Source organism: Acomys minous (assembly GCF_964271855.1).
Source record: "Acomys minous genome assembly, chromosome: 3".
Classification (NCBI taxonomy): domain Eukaryota; kingdom Metazoa; phylum Chordata; class Mammalia; order Rodentia; family Muridae; genus Acomys; species Acomys minous.
Genome location: NC_140485.1, coordinates 132,253,673 through 132,265,875, shown reverse-complemented (window position 1 = coordinate 132,265,875; position 12,203 = coordinate 132,253,673). Strand labels below are relative to the sequence as shown.

The following is a 12,203-nucleotide window of genomic DNA, read 5'->3' as shown; positions in this document are numbered from 1 at the left end:
TGTGTGCCCCGTGCCAGCCTCCAATCTGTCTCTGTTTGTCTCTCTTTCTGTTTGATTCAGTCTTCTTGTTGACTGGAAGTACGTAGTGTGTGCATAGAGTGACCCTGGGAGCACGGGTAACCGTATCTGTAACCGAGATATGGCAAATAGGATGGGGTGTGTGATTGCATATGCAGCCAGCCACAGACAGCTATATTTAGCATCAGCGGACACAGATAGGAGGCATCTAGGGCCAGGAGTGCGGAGATAGAGCATGTATAGGAAGAGCTGGGCTTGGAGTCAAGAGAAAACTGCCAGCCTTTGCCTTCAGCTTCCGCATGTGGATTAAAAAAAAAAAAAACCTAACCTCCCGCAAGGGGTCCCTTCCAGAAGAGCCATGGCAGATTCTCCCAGCATGGCTTTTCTGTTTTGGTTGGACTTCGGTACCAAAATTTGCTTCCTTCAGAAATTCTCATAGGGATATGATTCAGAAAACCCTTCGGCTGGGCACGCTTGGGTGTCCCTGCCTTCCACAGGTTATGCAACGGAAACTTGAGAAAACTGAGAATGAAAAGAGCCGTTTCCCCACATCATATCACCTGGGGTCCTTAACTAAGGCTCTGGCAATGGGGTAAGCTTGTCTGTCTGACCAGAAACTTTTGAAAGGCTCCCCTGCCTTTCAGCTCTTGAATTCTACAAACGGACCCTATGGGCTCACTTAGGCTAGGGCACACAGAATCTGCTATTCGAATGACAAAGAAGTTTAAAGAAGCTTTTAATTCAGTATTGAATTAAATTCTCTTTGCGCGCGCACACACACACACACACACACACACACACACACACACACACCTGTTATTGTAACAAAAGATATAAGCTTGGATAATTTGTACATTTTTTTTAATAAATTGCCTTTGCCCCAACCTGATATCCCCTAAAATAACCATTAACATTTGACTTTAATTGCTATCCTACATACCCTCAAAGAGAACCTGAGGCATGCACATGCCAAGGTTGTTGTTAGTAACAGTACACTTTAAAAATAATTCAACTAAGTACACTGTTTACTTAATTCTTAGAAAAACAGATCATTTTGGATGAAGCACACCTAAACTGGCTTAAATCGAAAGACAAAGTTGAGTTTGGCATCCCTAAGTGTCGGTGACAGCAAGGAAAGGGTTAAAAACACATTAGGTGAATCGCAGATATTTCTCTTTATGGCCAGCAACCATTACTTTCTAGAGCAATCTCTTCACAGATGATTTAGTTTCCGTAAATCACACTTTCAATTTTCAAATGCCTTTTAAAAACACATGCAAAAGCAAGCACTTCATGAGGCTCTTTAAAAAATCTGAGCCTGCCAAATTATATATAAATGGCACAGAGAATCCTACAAGTCCAAGAGGGAAAAAAAGAGGAACCGCACAGATCCTTCCCCCCCCCCCAACAGAAAAATAGCACAGCCTCCTCTCCAGCTAGGATACAGACACTAGGCAGAAAGGTAAGTTGCTTTCTCAAAATGCTCAGACTACAGGGAGAAATAGAGAGAGAAATATATATTTTAAAAAAAAACCGATCCTACCCTGCTGGTTCAAGAGCGCCTTTCCAGAAATGTTCCATGGGTTTGTAGAAGTCAAGGGCGAGACAGTAAGAAGGAAGGGAGGAATGTGCTCGAATGATCGAGTGGCTCCGTGTGTGATCAAGGCAGAGCGTGTGTGGATGTGTTTGTATGTGGAGTGGCAGCCAGTAGGCAGGGCACTTGGCAGCCCCTCCCGGCAGACGCGGCAGCTGGGTTTCTGCACAAACGACTGGATGAATGGCTGTGAGAGCCAGGCAGGCTTGCTCTCTGCTGAGGGACAGCAGTAGCATAGCTAGAGTCAGCGCGCCTAGAAGAAACTCCAGCCCCCTTTACTCCCTACCTGTGGAGCCAGAAGTGTCCCGTGTTTTCTGCTTAAAAAAAAAAAAACGGAGATGGCTGTAAATCGCAGGTTCACAGCTAAACTGGAAAGGCAGTCAAAGTGTGTGCAGATGAAGTTTACAAACTATACCAGGGGGAGGTTCTTCCGAAAACAATGTAATTTAACCAGAAAAGCCTTCTGGGATACATTTGGGTCAAACACCCTAGCCCCACTTCTCTGAACAAGATGCTCAGTGGCCATGCTACGGGGGGGGGGGGGGGGGGGGGGGATAAGGAAGTCAGACTTCGCAATACATATTTTGCCATTCCAGGGATATGTTTGCAACCGAAACGCTATGCTTCCCCTCCATATTAACCAAACCCAGGAGCCTCTCCACCAAGAGCCCACTGACTGCTGTCTATAAACACATTTAAAAAAAGATATTATCTTCATCTTAGAGTTAGGAACATGAAATAGTTTTGCTTTAAGCTGATCACAGATTCACAGCTTTGCTGGCGTTGCTGGAAGGCAGGGCTCTCCTACTTCCGGTGGCGCTCACACGGGGGCACCTGGTGCTCACTCCTCTTTCCACCACAGGACAGGGCAATATTGTAAGCGTCCCTGACTCTGTCTCCTACTCACCCAGGACACAGGAGACCCAATGAAGCCTTTGCTGCCAGTCGTTCATCACCACTGCCTTAGGTATTAAGTGACTCTAGTCACAATGCCGGGGGTGGCCAGTCTTCAGCCCTAGGACCCTAGGCAGTTACCAAGAGATTTATGAGTGGCACTCGAACCAGTACCACAAAAAAGAAACAGAGAGAAAGTACTAATGACAGCATGCCACAGCTGTACATGTCTGCGCTTGGAAAGACCCAAGGTCATAATATCAGAACCTAGACAAGTTTCCTCAACAATGACAGTAAATATAAAATAGAAATAAATGTTGAGCATTTGTGGTGTATTCACCTAACTGGTGGAAATTCACGGGTTTGAGTTCTAGCACTGCACAGAGAAACAAACAAGTATTGAAAAGAGAGGTTGTTTGTTGGTGACAGTGTTGACTCCTGATGACGACAGTGGTGCCTCCTGTAGGTCAACCAGGATGACCCCTTCATCAAACCAGTCCAACAACAACAACAACAAAAATGTGCAAAATGGCTGCAGTGAGGTTTACAATCCCAGTTAGCTGGAGATATCTCAAGAAAGGCATTTCCAGGAATGGCTTTGGGACTCCTCTTGGTAGACTTTGTCACCCAGGGCCAGGGGCTGTGGCGGGAAGTATGGCATACCATGTTGGTTTTCCCCTGGTGCTCTAGCCACCAATTTTCTCTTGGACTCTCATCTCTTAGTTCTTCTCTCTTTTGACTGCCGCACTGGAAATACTGGAGTGCTGGGTGACTCCATGGCATGCCCAGGTGAGAAGGAAACATGTGAGCTTCCCAGCCCAGGGCAACCTTCACGTCACATCACCAGTGATCTCTTGCTCAAAGCTGGGCTCATACAAGCACCCAACCGCATTCTATGCCCACTTCACCACAGCGCTCCCTTCACACTCTCTCCCGAGACACACCTTCACTGCCCAGCTCCAGTCACCCACATTTACACGTCACCATTTTCTCCAGGGCCTGACTTTTTTTTTTTCTTTCTATAGCTAGCCAAGGAGCAATTTCTGAACCGTCTTCTTGCAGCTCTCTCCCATCCCACTGCATTCCCCTACCCCTTCTCGGCTGCCTCCTAGCGCACCTGTCCATAGAGCCTCCAGAGGAGGACCGCTCCTTCTGTCCCCACTGCTTCCCAGGTCCCGGAGAGTTTCTGTCTGCTCCTGGCTTTTCATTGCTGCTGACTCTACCTTGTCACAACTCAGCTCCACCATATCCCAACTCCCAGCTTCTCTGTGAGCGGAAGCCTTCCTCTCTCCCAGACCTGTCCTTTCTAGGCTATCACGTCTCCCCTCCCCTCCCCTCCCCTCCCCTCCCCTCCCCTCCCCTCCTCTCCCCTCCCCTCCCCTCCTCTCCTCTCCTATACTCTACTCTACTTTACTCTCCTTTTTCTTTCTGTCTTTCTTTCTGTCTGTCTTTCTTTCTTTCTGTCTTTCTTTCTTCTCTCATTAGAATAGTCACTTTCCTGGCTTGCAGCGAACACATCTGCCTTCTGGAGGCCCAAGCACCAGCACGGCCGCCCTCACGGCCGCCCTCATGGCTGCCCTCTCTCCTCTGAGACCCAGTTGTACTTCTCCGCCATTTGTCACCTTCCTCCCTGAACTGACGCTCTTTTCACGGCCTCATCCCACTGAGGAGCAACTCACACACAAGGTCTGCCTCTGAGCACATGAATGTTCCTGTCTGGCCATGGTCTGGTCACCAAATATGGACTGATTTCCTATCTAACATCCCATCGGCCTGAGTGACTCTTTCTGAAAACCAACTTTCCACATGACCATGACTGCCCGGCACTTTCAAAACTGTTTTTTGCTAGGATGTTATCTTCCTATCTTCCTAGCAACCGAGGCCATAAACTCAGATGTCACATCCATCGAATCTCGCAGCAGAGGCGGCAGTGCCTAGCAGCATGACTCACCAGAGCGTTCCATTGCAGGTCTTAGCCAGGCAGTTCGAGGACCAGACAGAGCTTCCTCTCTAGCTCCACTGGAGGTTTTTTATGTTTACAAAAATGTTATCTCTCTACAGAAACATGAAAGAAAACAATGGGAATGTTGCTGCGTGATGGCTTATGCTACTACCATGGTCCCTGCACTGAGATGGGAAAAGTTTAGCTCTGTCCAGTTTGAATATTACCCAGATTACAAATAGTGTGTGTGCATATGTGTGTATATGTCTGTATGGGTATGTGCATATGTGTGTGCATGTGTATATGTGTGTATATGTATGTGCGCTGTGTATATGTGTGTGCATCTGTGTGTAGGTGTGGATGTATGTATATGTGGGTACGTGTATGCATATGTCTGTATATGTGTGCATATGTCTGTATGTGTGTGTGTGTTTGTATGTGTGCATATATGTGTGAGCATATGTGTACATGTGTGCATTTGTGCATATACCTCTATGTGTACATATGTGTTTGTATATGTATGTGTGTATGTGTGTGAGCATACGTGTGCATGTGTATATTTGTATGTGTGCATTAGTGTGTATACCTCTGGCGTGCATATGTCTATGTGTATGTGTGTGCATATGTGTTTCTTCCTTCACTTTTGTCCTTTCCTTTCTCTTGCTTCTTCTTTTCTTCTTGCTTTTTAAGACAAAGTCTCGACCTGAAGCCCGTGCTGTTCAGGAACTCACTATGAAGCCCAGGATGGCTCCAAGCTCATGATGAGCCAGCCTCCTGACACAGCCAGCAGAGTGCTGAAATCATAGGAATGATTTCAACTGAGAACTTGCCCTTGAGTCCTGATTTAGTACTATCTTCCTCTACAGCAGAAACACAATGATCTTCCAGGTTCTCATTTAAAAGATAGTTAGGGAAATGTTTTTTTTTAACAGTTTCCTAGATTTGGACCTTAGAGTTTTGCATTTTTGAAGCAAAACTCATGTACAGTGTAACACATGTATGCTAAGTATACAGCCTGACGAACCTGGATAGATCTGACTGTTAATTACCACGTCAATCAAAGAATAAACCATTTGACTATCTCAATTAACCCCAAAAGTCCCTTAATACACTTTCTCGTCAATGTCCCACCCTTACAAGCTGATTTGTTACCATGTTTTTTTTTTCTACCTGGCCCAGGATATCACAAGTTGGAGCACATATAACCCACTTCCAAGTAACCGCATGCTCATCCAGGCGCTGGGCTTCCAGCATCAGTTCCCCTGACATCAGGGTGTAAAGTTATCATTTCGTCAGTCAGAGCCCACTGCCTGCTGGGGAGGAACCCCTGGACCAAAAACTCCTGAGCTTGACCAACATCCTTCCATTCGTAGACCTTTTAAGAACAGTAGACTTTTAACATGCTGAAATGTTAAGCTTGGATGGAAGCCTGCAATGGGAAACTTTATCATTTCACCCTATTGTCAATACAAGAAAGAATATTTGTAAACCAATATCTCTTCCAATGTCCTTTTTCAAACCCTGTGACCTCAGATCTACTCTCTATGTTCCTGATGATGACTGAAGACAATTCCTATTCTTGGTTGTTGAGCATAATGGCTAGTCTTTGTTACAGATCAATGAGTGACTCACAGGCGATGCTCAGCTTAATAGAATTTAGTCACTTTCATCTTATCTTTTCTTGGAAATTGTATTTTTTTTCAAACATCTTGGAAACTTTTATACTATTTACTTATATCGCATGTGGTAGAAGATAATTGAGAAAGGGCTTTTATGGTAAGTGCCATGAGTAACACATGAGTTGCAATTATCCCAATTATTGTCACACAGTGTCCTTTTCCTTCCTTTATATTATTGTTTACTTGAGGAATCACATTGTCAACTTAAGGATGTTATTCCTTTGTGCAGTGCACTAGCCAATGGCTAAATACACTTAAATTCATATAGTTTATCTAATGCTAGGAGACTACACACACACACACACACACACACACACACCCATAAAACCTGCCAAGAATTGTCTCCAATTTCAGAGCCAAGTCCAATAAATGGTAAAGAGAAAAGCCAAAAGGTAGCAGAGTGCTTGAGCGTTGAGTCTTTGCCTAAACTTTTCTTTGTGTTTAGTCACAGGCCAATGCTGACTCCCACTCTCCCTAAGCATCCAGGACCCTGAGCCTAGCTAGCAGATGCCCCTCCCCCCTCCAGCCCGCCCGCCCCCCACCCCACTCAGTGGCAATCATGTTATGCTGAAGGAGCAGAGCGGCTGTAACTGTGCCAATGAATGACTCATTCATTCAGTTGACTGAAACAATATTGATTACTGTATTTACCAAGAGCAACTCTGAAGTCTCAGGTACTGTCTTAGTCAGCTCAGGCTGCCATCACAAATTGTCACAGGCGGGGAATCAAACAGCAGGCATTTCCTTTCCCTTGGTTAGGGAAACTGAAATCTGAGAGCAAGATCCTTTTCATAACAGGCAGGTAGCTGGTTTCTTCTTCCTGTGCCTGGGTCCTCACAGAGTGACAGCAGAAGGAGAAGAAAGAGAAGGCACTGCCTCTCTCTTGATAAGGCTTAATAAGACACATGGTGTCACTCAACCTTAACTACCTCCCAGGGTTCCTATATAGAGATACTCCTATGAGGAGGGTATGGTTTCCAAATATGGGTTTAGGAGGGCTTGATTCAGTTGGTGTGAGAACCCCAAAACAAATCAAGCAAAGGTTTCTACCCCCCAAGCTACCAAAAGTATGGGTTTTATTTCTATTGTTTTCTTCCAGTAGTTTTTTTTTCCTCTGCTTACTTTTTCTTTTTCTTTTTCTTTTTCCTCTTGTGTCTATGCACATGTTATTTGGTGTGTACACCCAAGTGTGAACAAGGTTCCTGTAAGCAGAGGTAGACATGGCGTCCTTTTCTCAATCACTCTCTACCTTATTATTTGAGACGGGGTCTCTTACAGAACCTAGAAGTTCCCATTAGACCAGGCGAGCTGGCCACCAAGCTGCAGGGGTCCTCTGTCTCTGCCTCCCCAGAGGCATCTAACTTTTAAGTGGCTGTTAGGGACCAAACCCCAGGCCTCTATGGAAAGTCCTTCCCTGACCATGCCCTCTCCCAAGGCCGTCCTTACGTTTCCCTGTCTTAATTTCCCTCCGCACTGAGGCCTTTCTGAGACGGCTTCTCCGGATGAGAGGCTGCCGTCGCCATTGCTGTGCATTCAGGGCCTGAACCCTCCTCTCATGTCCAGTGTCCCCTTCTTGGGTCACCACAGCAACCCGCACAAGTTCAGTTTCACCTGTACCTTGAAGACCTCAGAGTAGAAAAGCACCACCCAAGATCTCCATCCTGGAGAAAGGCCCTTTCCCAGATGGAACACCTTTACCCACGTGGTCACTCAGTGTAGAAACATGGATTGAGCGCCTGCTCTATACTCACCATTTAATGTTCAACATCTTCGTAATTAATTTAACTTTTTCCCTGACCTGTGCTTGTTCTCCATGCCCTATCTTGTAGATGGCAGGTCAAACACATCACTGCACAAGCCCAAAGAACTCGGCCCTCTACACCCTGGTTATCTTATTAGATTTATCACAAATCTGTTTTATTTCTAGCTCCTTAATCTCGTCTGAGTCCACCTCTACTCTCAAACGCACTAGCACAATGATTTCCAGGTCATTGTCTTCCCTTCGAGGCCGCTGGCTCTGCCCCCTTGCTCGCATTTCCCATCCACTGCACTGGATAAAGAGTAGTCTCCCACACAAGCAAAGGAACTTGTATTGCGATCCTTGATTCTCAGGAGTCACTTCCTCTCCCCTATCCCAGAGGCTTTGCATTCCTGCAGGCAGATAATTTCCGTATTGGGCAAATACTTACACTGGGCTTTCTCTTGAGCTGAGCTTTCTCATATGCAGGTTGCTCTGAATGGAACCTTTCTGACTTCCTTCTCAATCTCTCTCCCAGGTAGTCTTCCTTGAGACAATGCGGCCATCAGGAAGCCTGCCTTGATTGATTTCCTCTTGGATGCTTTCACAAAACGCCTATATCTCCCTGGTCTTTGTCTGTCCTGCTGCCTTCAGAGAACACTATAGACCATGTAATAAATAAACAATACGAATTAATTTGGCGGGCTGGGGAGACGGCTCAGTGGTTAAGAGCACTGCCCTTCCAGGGGTCCTGAGTTCAATTCCCAGCAATCACATGGTGGCTCACAGCCATCTGTAATGGGAATCTGATTCCCTCTTTTGGTGTACATGAAAAAGCAGAGCGCTCATATACATAAAATAAATCTTTTTGGAAAAAGAAGAATTAATTTGGCTGTGATTCTGGAGGCTTGACACCCATGGTGGGAAGACTGCTTCTGGGTGCGACCCTGATGAAGAAGCTTGTGTGTGAGGCACAGAGGAATCAAGCTAACATTCATTGTGGAGATAGTACACATAGTACACAGCACCACTCCTGGCCTGCCCGCGGGAGTCTGGGTTTCCTGTTCACTGTCTTTGCCCCTCCATGGCCTGTGAATGCAGGAACAGGCTCACATGTGGTTTTCAAAGTCTCAGTGCACAGGTACCTGAGGTATAGTTGAACCCCAACAAATACCATATGAATAATAGCTAGAGAAAGCTTTGCCTTGTAACTGGCATCCCTAACAGCTTAGCCTAGAAGGAGTGATCACTGCTGTTAAAATCTAGATCTAGAGTTTGGAGGACATTTTAGAGACTGACTCAACATTTTCTAGAACAAGTCATGCTTCCTATCAAAGAAAGGGTCGTTACGACTAATAGCACATCTGCTCATCACGTTCAGGTTTCTGGGCATGCGTGTGTGAGGGACTGAGGCCCAGAAACTTGTGGGCAAAGCACAGGGTATAATTAATGTCCTCAGATGCACCTGACTCAGGGTGTGTCTTTCTTCCTAAGCCATGCCCTGGTCCGTGGGTACTACATCCTCCATGCTCAACACAAATATAATCAAGGCATCGTCTTGGTGGCTCCATGTGCTATTCTTAGAGCCTTGAATATCCTCATCTCTTCGGGCAACACGAGGAGACTGCTCTTTCACATTTCCAAATCACTAGCACTGAGATGAGGATCGGGTTTGAGAACACCATGTTTTCCACAAACACCAGAGCAAGTCGTGTTTGGGGACATGATTTGCCTTAATAGACTGTAAAGAAATGAGTAATCTTTCCTCCATCCATGGCTCCCCAGAAGACTGTTCATTTAGGTCTCTCTCTCTTTTTGTTTTTTTAATTTCCATATAATTTGAATTGAACTTTCTTGCTCCCGAACACATCTAAATCCTTCCTGTAGCTGCTCACCTGCACAAACTTACAAATGTAAGACCTTTAGCCAACAACAACAACAACAAACACAACAAAGCCAAAGTTAACTACTTGACTTGATGTGATATGTTTCCATCTCCAAGGGAATGGAACCTGAGAGCCGCTAAGGCTCCTGTCTACGTTGCTCCCACAGCGATGAAGGGAGCCGCTTTAAAGGAATTGGGAAGCTGCTTGGGAAGAGCACAAGCACACACAGGGTCAGGGGAACTCACCGGCAGACTCCCAGGAAGCGACAGCGTGAAGAGATTACTTTACTGACACTTGCCGGTAGATTTTTTGGAGCCACAAATCCAGACTGAAAACTCCACAAACACTTATACAGAGGCTACTAAATAGCTGTACTGTACAAATCGTACAATCCTCATCCCCTTTTTCCACATTCTGTGCTACTCCATTTCCAGTTCCTATAGCAGGGATCCTGGGGTCAAGCCTGAGGTCTTCCTAAGCAGGGCCATGTTCACACTGTGCATCATGGGACATCCCATCAGCCCCAGATTCTGACCAGATCGTGCCCACCAAAGAAAGCATCTGATGAGCTGGGGTGCTCTGTGACATTGGAGTCCTCAGTGCCCCTCCTTGAACTCTGCTTTCCACAGATCCAGCCAACGATACCCCCTTTTAAACAGAGCCTTCTTGGTCCTCACTTCCAGTTTAAGAGCAACATCCAAGCTGTCTCAGTCCCCACACCGCCATTCAGCTAACAGCATAGGAGCACTATCTTAACTGAACCAATTTCCAGCCTGCCTTTTATGCAGGAACTTGACTCTTATAGAGAGAGCTCATTAAATGATTCTAATTTATAGAACTGCAAATGTATAGGGAAGAAAGCATAGGTCTTGGGAGGAAGCATTTCCGTAAAAGAAGCCATTCCTTACTTTTCTCTCTCAAGACATAAAGTATCATCATTCCTGAAAATAAGCTGCTAGCCTAGCCCCTCCCTTCCAGCAAAGCTTGGGTATCTTGTAGGAGCCAGAATCTGGGGAGGAACAATATGAAATGCTGTAATCTGGACAAAACGTGGCCATTGCGCTCATGACCTCACTACAGCTATGGTCTCCTTCACAAGGCCAAGCCAGCCAAATCAGTCAGTGTCCCATCAGGCAGCACTAGTGGAACTCAGCGGGCACCCCATTATAATAGCCTCAAGAAAAGAAAGATGGCTGATACACAAGACAAGCACTGTGAATTAGTAACTATAAATGTGATTAAGGAGTTTAAAGAGGATATGAATAGACGCCCGAATGAAAGCCTGCACCAAAAGAAAACCACGAACAGTTGAATGGGAATAATAGAAACAATTCAAGATATGAAAAGAGAATTTAGTAAAGCAATAGAAACTCTGAAGGATAGCCAAACAAATGTAAGTGGAAAGGAAAAATTCAACATATCAAACAAAAAGCACAGAGGCAAGTCCTGTCTCATTGACAAATCGATAAAGAGGAAGAGAGAATAGCATGTCTCAGAGTCAAGGGAGAGAAAATAGAACACGCACACACAACAACAACTTTTGGGGAAGTAATGTGTTAGAGTATGTCCAGAGGAAGAGGAAAGTAGTAGTTGAGGTGGATATGAACAAAATATATTGTATTTTTATAAATAAAGATATTCTAAAGATAGGAGGAGGTAGCAGCCATGTTAAACCATTCTAGGGTTTTCCAAGACAACTGTTCTTTGTGTTTCAGTAAGGATGTGTCCCGCTTACCTCCATGGGGGTAGAGTCCTTACTCACGTGTTAATAATAAATAGCATATGAGGAACAAGCATGAACATCACCTGTGGCCATGAGCAAAGACAACTCACCATTAGATTAAAGAGGCTAACGATTCAACCAAAAGAAAATGGAAAGCCCATGTACTCACTGGCTGCAGGCTACATAGACAGAATTAGTGGCAATAAGGTCCTCTCCACCAACACTAGTATAAAATGTCCCAAAGTTGAATCTAATGGTCCCATTTCCATTCATTTCTCTTTCACAGGAGATCTTTGAATCCTGATATGATAACACTGCTTTTTCTGAATGGATGTAAGGTTGACTAAATTAAGTACAGTTCTTGCTTGGTGAATCTGGACATGCTGTTTCTTGCATATAAGGGTGAATTCATTCCAGCGAGTGTTTTTCAACCTTCTCAATTCACCATCACTCAGCTGTAGATTTGCCTCTCTGTCCATCACCACAGCTGCCCATCGGTGTCATCAGACTCTTTCTGGGTAGTCAACAATACTTGAGCTTCGTTGTTGTTGTTGTTGTTGTTGTTGTTGTTCTTCTTCTTCTTCTTCTTCTTCTTCTTCTTCTTCTTCAAGGGGCGCATGCTCCAAAACCTTCTCAAGTCTTCTACCAGGAAGCCTTATAGACCTCACTGGCAGGTTTTGCTTTCATTCCAATTTGGAGGTAGGGAGGAAGGAAGTTGGCTAAGGCAAC

At 45.2% G+C, this 12,203-nt stretch overlaps 1 protein-coding gene across 6 annotated transcripts in view; it reads right to left on the bottom strand.

Annotated features, from left to right (window-relative positions):
• The window catches only part of ESR1 (estrogen receptor 1), a 366,771-nt gene that overhangs the window by 240,565 nt on the left and 114,003 nt on the right, over nt 1–12,203 (bottom strand). Inside the window, exon 1 of one of the 6 annotated variants that reach the window (XM_084775861.1) lies at nt 1,562–1,691. The exons of the other annotated variants lie outside the window; for them this stretch is intronic. The gene's annotated coding sequence lies outside the window, so the exon portion shown is untranslated. Of the gene's footprint in view, nt 1–1,561; nt 1,692–12,203 lie in introns of those variants that run through there. 6 annotated transcript variants of the gene reach the window in all.